Source organism: Lagenorhynchus albirostris, chromosome 15 (assembly GCF_949774975.1).
Source record: "Lagenorhynchus albirostris chromosome 15, mLagAlb1.1, whole genome shotgun sequence".
Taxonomy (NCBI): Eukaryota; Metazoa; Chordata; class Mammalia; order Artiodactyla; family Delphinidae; genus Lagenorhynchus; species Lagenorhynchus albirostris.
Genome location: NC_083109.1, coordinates 74,853,439 through 74,861,827, shown reverse-complemented (window position 1 = coordinate 74,861,827; position 8,389 = coordinate 74,853,439). Strand labels below are relative to the sequence as shown.

At 43.1% G+C, this 8,389-nt stretch overlaps 1 non-coding gene across 1 annotated transcript; it reads right to left on the bottom strand.

Moving 5' to 3' along the window:
- Positions 1-7,181: 7,181 nt before the first annotated feature.
- Positions 7,182-7,287, bottom strand: LOC132506584 (U6 spliceosomal RNA). Its single transcript, XR_009535903.1, has one exon. It is a non-coding gene; the product is annotated as a U6 spliceosomal RNA (small nuclear RNA).
- Between the last annotated feature and the right edge of the window lie 1,102 nt (positions 7,288-8,389).

Genomic DNA, 8,389 nt, shown 5'->3' with positions numbered 1-8,389 from the left:
TATTTTATATATAATAGTGTGTATGTGTTAATCCCATACTCCTAATTTATCCCTCCCCCTCTCCTTTTCCCTTTAGGTAACCATAAGTTTGTTTTCTATGTCGGTGAGTCTGTTTCTGTTTTGTAAATAAACTCATGTGTATTATAAGTGATATCTAAAGCCCTGCTTTGAATGACTGTGATAGACACCCCTCCTTCAGAGCCCAAAGAGCAAAGTCAACTCCTGGGGTGCCACGTGCCATGGGGACCTTGGGACTGTTTAAGACTTTCACACCACAGTAGCCTCATCGTTCGGGGTCCTCCAGCAAGCAGACACCAAGACAGGAATTAGGCAGATTATGCGAAAAGCCCACGAGGGAAGATAGGAGGGAAGCAGGCACAGGCTGGGGAAGGCATGAGACAGTAATGCAAGTCTGACCCCATGAAGGAGAGAGAAAAGGAAGGAAGGTCTGGGGCTGTGCACGGTGCTCTGACGAGGCCCAGCCAGGGCGCCAAGTTTCCCAGGAGCGGGCCTGCCTGAGTGTCCCCGGAGCGCTCAGATGGCTGGGAAGCACAGCCTCGGTGTAAAGGTAGCAAACGTCTATCTTGGGGTGCACCAGCTGGGGCCCAGAAGGAGCTCTGCAGGTGCATTTCCATGGCTGCCACACAGCAATGCCTTCACTGGTTAGAACCAAAGGCCTCCAGGGTCTGACTCCCGAGGATGTCAAAACAATTACGCCGACACACATGCGCAGACGCAGACGCAGTGATCCACCCAGGAAATGCCGCTGGGCTCCTCGGCTTTCAAGCTTCAGGTGGACTCTCTCCACGGGCTGCACAGAAACATGCCCCCTGAAGCTGCTCACAAGAGGAGTGCAATCCTTCTGGGAGGACGCTGGGAGCTGTCACACCGCCAGCTGGCAGGCGAGAAGGAGAGAGATGCACGCAGGGCCAGCCACAGACACGGAGAGAAAACACAAGTCATCAGAGAAAAGAAGGGAGCACCCCACCCAGAAGACTGGGCCGCGAGGAGGTAGGAAGAAGGCCCAGGGATACGGATAAGCTGAGCCAGGCTCCAGGAGGAGGAGTCAGTGGCCTGCAACTGGTTGGACCATAACAGGGCTGAGATGCCAGGACAAACCAGGAGCGAACGGCAAAGTTGGGCTCAGCAGAGAGACACACCAGGATGCCCAAGACTGGCCACTGAATGCTGTCCAAGCACATACACTGGAGAGAAACTGTGGTATGAGGCCCAATATTCTGTGCTTCCTCAACAACTGGGAAAAGCAGAAGGGCCTCCAGTGGTCTAATTGCAAGTTCCCCTCCACACTGCTCCTGTGGATAAGATATGCCAGCCGAACCACGCTCCTTATCAAACTGACCGGGCACAGTTCCTGCTTTTCCTGAGTAGTGGGTCTCCGTTCCCTCCAGCTCATGGAATTATTCAAACAAGCCAATCACATCTTCCTGTGGGAACCAGGGTTCACCCCACCCTCTTGAAACTACAAAGCCTGCCTTGCACAGCCCCTCCTTGTTCATTCAGCTGCCCAGTGCAGCCCCGTGTGGCCTTGTATGGTGTGCAATGTCCTCTTCCACCCAGGCTATGAGTACATGTGATTGAGAAACAGCTGTTGATCTCATCTGCCCAGTGTTGTGTGTTTGGCCATCTCCCTAGCCCTAGGGCAGGAATCCCTCCCTCACCAATGGGATGAATAAGAGGTGATTGAAACAAGAACAGACTTCATCCATGCCCTCAAGGAGTCCAGCTGGGAAGACAAGATGTGAAAGATAACAAAATGTTAAGTGAGCTGCACAGACCAGACATCAGTCATTCAACAAATAGGAAGTGAGCCCCCACTACATGCCAAGTACTGCTCTAGGCCCTGGAAACACAAGTCCGAAGAGAACAGACAAACTCCCTGCCTCCATAGAGCTTATATTCTGGGAGCTCTAAGTGGTAGGGAGACAGACAATATGGGTTAGGAAGAAACAGAAGCAGAGTACAGGAGACGGAAGGACCAGGGTAGAGGTGGGGTTGCTATCTGGTTTACATAGGATGCTCATGGAAGATCTCTCTAATGAGGAGATATGCAAACAGGAACTTAAAGATCGTGAGGCAGGAAACCACATGAGAAACGGAGGGAAAAACATTCCTAGCAGAGGGAACAGCCAGGGCAAACGCTGTGAGTTGGAGGAGAGGATGAAGGCTTGCTGTGAACTAGGAATTTCCGGAAGAGGAAGACTTGAGTAAACTTGGAGAATGGGCAAGTTTTGACCAAAGGAACTTGTGAGATCCTATGTGGACCTCTTCCATCAGCCTCTTATGGTGTGCCCAGGAGCTCAAGAGATGTGTAAAGGGGGCCTGGCAATACCTAGACTTAGACTGCAGACCAGAGTCTGAGAAGTCTCTGCAGATCCCCATTCCTACCTCTACTTTACAGGACTTGGACCTTAACCACTTATACCAGCTCTAGACCGGATTCCAGATTTCTCCAACAATAGGACAGATTAGGGCTCATGTTAGGGGCACAGATGTTTGCCTCTATGTCCCCACCCACTTCTGTTGATAACCAACAGCCTCCTTCCCACCGGCAGCGTGGGGTTGCCCCCCTTCCACGAAGGAGCTCACCACATCCCTCCTCTCTCCAAGAGCAAGGCAGTGTGCTTAACACCATGAGAAACTCTCTGAGCCTCCTCCAAACTGCGGGGTTCTTCAGAGCCATCCTCTTCCACAGTCATCTATTCATTTAACAATTATTGAGGTCTTACTCTGGGCAGCTCTGCTGGGTGCTGGGCAGACAGAAATGAAGACGGACTTGGAGCTCATGCGTGATTTATCCAGCCCACCAAGATCCCTTGCGATCCCAAGGCTTACAGCTCTTCAGGGTTCCCAGAGGTCACTGTGCTCATTTAAATGCCCAGCTCTTGACTTCCCTGGTGGTCCAGTGGTTAAGACTCCTTAACCAATGCAGCTTCCAATGCAGGGGGTATGGGTTCAATCCCTGTTTAGGGAAGTTCCGCATGCCACGTGGTGCGGTCAAAACAAACAAACAAAAATAGTAATAAATGCCCAGGTCCATCGCTGGGAGCCATGACTATGACCCCCCGGCTAAGCCAATGGAATAGCTACTCCTCCACCCCGAAGCAGACATCCTGCTGTGGACACGTGGCCTCCACACACATGTGCATGTGCACACACACACACAGCCCTTTCCCTGCATAGGATTTCTGCCTTCCAAGCTAGCTCCATTACCTCCTTTGTACTTTTACTGTGATCAAATTTATTTAATATATTACATATATGTATGTTGGTATAATACATATATTATACAAGTATAAAACATGCATAAGATGTACCTGTACACACTGAGGCATTTGTGGGTCAAGTGATGTAACGCCTGGAATTGGCTTTAAAGTGCCTAATGCTCCCCCAAATTGGGAGGCATGCATACGTGACACAAAAAAGCAGACAATCGTTGAAGCTGGGGTTTATCATACTATTGTCTCTACTTTGGAGAATGTTTGAAAATTTCCAAAATTAAAAATTAAACAGAAGTAAATAAAGCAAATTGGCAAAGAATTATGAAGCAAATGCCCAGGTAACTACCATGTAGGTCAAGAAACAGAAAATTGCCGGCCCCCCAAATCCTCTGTCCCCTCACCACACAGAACCGTTATTCTAGCTTCTCTGATAATCATTTCCTAAGTTGCTTTATAGTTTCACCACCTAAACAATATAATCTAGCGTTGCCTGTAACTGAGCCCTGTAAGTGGAATCACATAGTGTGTGTTCTTTTGTGACAAGAGGGAGAAAGTTGTGAAGATGTGGGGAACGAGCATGGCTGAATTGGGAAGGGTTTGTATGAATTGGGAAACTGAAGCCCAGAGAGGGGGAATTCTCATCCCTGGTCCCACAAGATGAAGAGGCTGGACACCTGGTCTCCTGACATCAGGGCAGAGCGATTCTGCTTATCTAACAGTTTTGTTCAAGGTCATATATTCAGCAGTAGGACTGGGAAGAGGGCCATCATAACAGCTTGAATGAACTTCATGAGGACTTCTGGCCACCAGGTGGATCTGCACACGAAGCAGGTTGCTCAAGGTGGATTTAGCTCAAGGAGGTACAGTTTGTTAAGGACCAAAGTACTTTCATACAGAAGTGACAGAGAACACAACTCCTAGGGAGTAACTTTAAGGACAGTATCATAGGAAGGGGAGCCAGTGCTTTACTTCACAGAAATTTATGCAGTATGTGACCTACGAGGTAGGTAGGCTGAATAATGGCCCCCAACAGGTCCATGTGCTAATACCTAGAATCTGTGGATTTTACCTTACATAGCAAAGCCTTTTCAGATGTCATTAAATTAAGGATCTTGAGATGGGGAGATTACCCTGGATTACACGGTGGTCCCTAAATGCAAGCACAAGTGTCCTTATAAGAGGGAGGAAGAGGGAGATGACAGAAGAGGAGAAGGGAATGTGATCACAGAGGTAAAGATTGGAGTGATGCAGCCACAAGCCAAGGAACACCAGCCCCCACCAACATAATAAGAAGGAAGGAACGAATTCTTCCTTAGAGACTGCAGGGAGAGTGCAGCCCTGCCAACATCTTGATTTTGGCTCAGTGAAATTGATTTCAGACTTCTGGCCTCCAGAACTGGTGAGAGAAATCTGTATCATTCTAAGCTACCAAATTTGTAGTAATGTGTTACAGCGGCTGTAGGAAAATAATATAGATGTATGTATTGACTATCTACCTATTCTAGGTACTTGTGATAAAAGAATCAATTAGACATAGCCCCTGATGTCAAGTTTTCTAAATAGTCTGATGGAAGGAGAGATGTCTGAAGGAAGGCTTCCTTGGAGGAGGTGATGCTTGAGCCGAGTCTAAAAACAATGAGCATTCTTTTTATTTCTTTTTCATCTCTGATTGCTGTGGCTAAACCTTCCAAAACTATGTTGAATAACAGTGGTGAGAGTGGGCAACCTTGTCTTGTTCCTGATCTTAGTGGAAATGGTTTCAGATTTTCACCATTAAGAACAACGTTGGCTGTGGGTTTGTCATATATGGCCTTTATTATGTTGAGGAAAGTTCCCTCCATGCCTACTTTCTGGACAGGTTTTACCATAAATAGGTGTTGAATTTTGCTGAAAGCTTTTTCTGCATTTATTGAGATGATCATATGGTTTTTTATTCTTCAGTTTGTTAATATGGTGCATCACATTGATTGATTTGTGTATATTGAAGAATCCTTGCATTCCTGGAATAAACCCCACTTGATCGTGGTGTATGATCCTTTTAATGTGATGCTGGATTCTCTTTGCTAGTATTTTCTTGAGGATTTTTGCATCTATATTCATCAGTGATACTGGCCTATAGTTTTCTTTTTTTGTAACATCTTTCTCTGGTTTTGGTATCAGGGTGATGGTGGCCACACAGAATGAGCTTGGGAGTGTTCCTCCCTCTGCTATATTTTGGAAGACTTTGAGAAGGATAGGTGTTAGCTCTTCTCTAAATGTTTGATAGAATTCACCTGTGAAGCCATCTGGTCCTGGGCTTTTGTTTGTTGGAAGATTTTTAATCACAGTTTCGATTTCAGTGCTTGTGATTGGTCTCTTCATATTTTTTATTTCTTCCTGATTCAGTCTCAGAAGGTTGTGCTTTTCTAAGAATTTGTCCATTTCTTCCAGGTTGTCCATTTTATTGGCATGTAGTTGCTTGTAGTAATCTCTCATGATCCTTTGTATTTCTGCAGTGTCAGTTGTTACTTCTCCTTTTGCATTTCTAACTCTGTTGATTTGAGTCTTTTCCCTTTTTTTTTGATGAGTCTGGCTAATGGTTAATCAATTTTGTTTATCTTCTCAAAGAACCAGCTTTTAGTTTTATTTATCTTTGCTACTGTTTCCTTCATTCCTTTATCATTTATTTCTTATCTGATGTTTATGATTTCTTTCCTTCTGCTAATTTTGGGGGTTTTTTGTTCTTCTTTCTCTAATTGCTATAGGTGTAAGGTTAGGTTGTTATTTGAAATTTTTCTTGTTTCTTGAGGTAGGATTGTATTGCTATAAACTTCCCTCTTAGAACTGCTTTTGCTGCATCCCATAGGTTTTGGGCTGTTGTGTTTTCATTGTCATTTTTTTCTAGGTATTTTTTGATGTCCTCAGTGATCTCTTGGTCATTTAGTAGCATATTGTTTAGCCTCCATGTGTTTGTATTTTTTACAGTTTTTTTTCCTGTAACTGATATCTAGTCTCATAGTGTTGTTGTTGGGAAAGATACCTGATACAATTTCAATTTTCTTAAATTTACCAAGGCTTGATTTGTGACCCAAGATATAATCTATCCTGGAGAATGTTCCATGAGCACTTCAGAAGAAAATGTATTCTGTTGTTTTTGGATGGAATGTCCTATAAATATCAATTAAGTCCATCTTGTTTAATGTGTCATTTAAAGCTTGTGTTTCCTGATTTATTTTCATTTTGATTGATCTCTCCATTGGTGAAAGTGGGGTGTTAAAGTCCCCTACCATTACTGTGTTACTGTTGATTTCCCCTTTTATAGCTGTCAGTCTTTGCCTTATGTATTGAGGTGCTCCTATGTTGGGTGCATAAATATTTACAATTGTTATATCTTCTTCTTGAATTGATCCCTTGATCATTATGCAGTGTCCTTCTTTGTCTCTTGTAATAGTCTTTATTTTAAAGTCTATTTTGTCTGATAAGAGAATTGCTACTCCAGGTTTCTTTTGATTTCCATTTGTATGGAATATCTTTTTCCATCCCCTCACTTCCAGTCTGCATGTGTCCCTAGGTGTGAAGTGGGTCTCTTGTAGACAGCATATATATGGGTCTTGTTTCTGTACCCATTCAGCCAGTCTAAGTCTTTTGGTTGGAGCATTTGATCCATTTACATTTAAGGTAATTATAGATATGTATGTTCCTATTACCATTTACTTAACTGTTTTGGGTTTGTTATTGTAGGTCTTTTCCTTCTCTTGTGTTACCTACCTAGAGAAGTTCCTTTAGCACCTGTTGTAAAGCTGGTTTGCTGGTGCTGAATTCTCTTAGCTTTTGCTCGTCTGTAAAGGTTTCAATTTCTCCGTCCAATCTGAATGAGATCCTTTCTGGGTAATCTTTTTTTTTTTTAACATCTTTATTGGAGTATAATTGCTTTACAATGGTATGTTAGTTTCTGCTTTAAAAAGAAATTTGGAACGCTTCACAATTTGCACGTCATCGTTGCGCAGGGATCATGCTAATCTTCTCTGTATTGTTCCAATTTTAGTATATGTGCTGCCGAAGCAAGCACGCTGGGTAATCTTGATTGTAGGTTTTTCCCTTTCATCACTTTAAATATGTCCTGCCACTCCCTTCTGTCTTGCAGAGTTTCTGCTGAAAGATCATCTGTTAACCTTATGAGGATTCCCTTGTACATTATTTGTTCCTTTTCCCTTGCTGCTTTTAATATTTTTTCTTTGTATTTAATTTTTGATAGTGTGGTTAATATGTGTCTTGGCATATTTCTCCTTGGATTTATCCTGTATGGGACTCTCTGCGCTTCCTGGACTTGATTCCAAATCAGAAAAGCAGAAGTAAAATTGTCACTGTTTGCAGATGACATGATACTATACATAGAGAATCCTAAAGATGCTACCAAAACTACTAGAGCTAATCAATGAATTTGGTAAAGTGGCAGGATACAAAATTAAGGCACAGAAATCTCTTGCATTCCTAAACACTAATGATGAAAAATGTGAAAGATAAATTAAGAAAACCTCCCCATTTACCACTGCAACAAAAAGAATAAAATACCTAGGAATAAACCTACCTAAGTAGACAAAAGGCCTGTATGCAGAAAAGTATAAGACACTGATGAAAGTAATTAAAGATGATACCAACAGATGGAGAGATATACCATGTTCTTGGAATGAAAGAATCAACACTGTGAAAACGACTATACTACCCAAAGCAATCTACAAATTCAATGCAATTCCTATCAAACTATCAATGGCATTTTTCACAGAACTAGAACAAAAATTTTCACAATTTGTATGGAAACACAAAAGACCCTGAATAGGCAAAGCAATCTTGAGAAAGAAAAATGGAGCTAGAGGAATCAGGCTCCCTGAATTCAGACTATACCACAAAGCTACAGTAATCAAGACAGTATGGTACTGGCACAAAAACAGAAATATAGATCAATGGAACAGGGTAGAAAGCCCAGAGATAAACCCACACACATATGGTCACCTTATCTTTGATAAAGGAGGCAAGAAGATACAATAGAGAAAGGACAGCCTCTTCAACAAGTGGTGCTGGGAAAACTGGACAGCTACATGTAAAAGAATGGAATTAGAACACTCCCTAACACCATACAGAAAAATAAACTCAAAATGGATTAAAGACCTAAA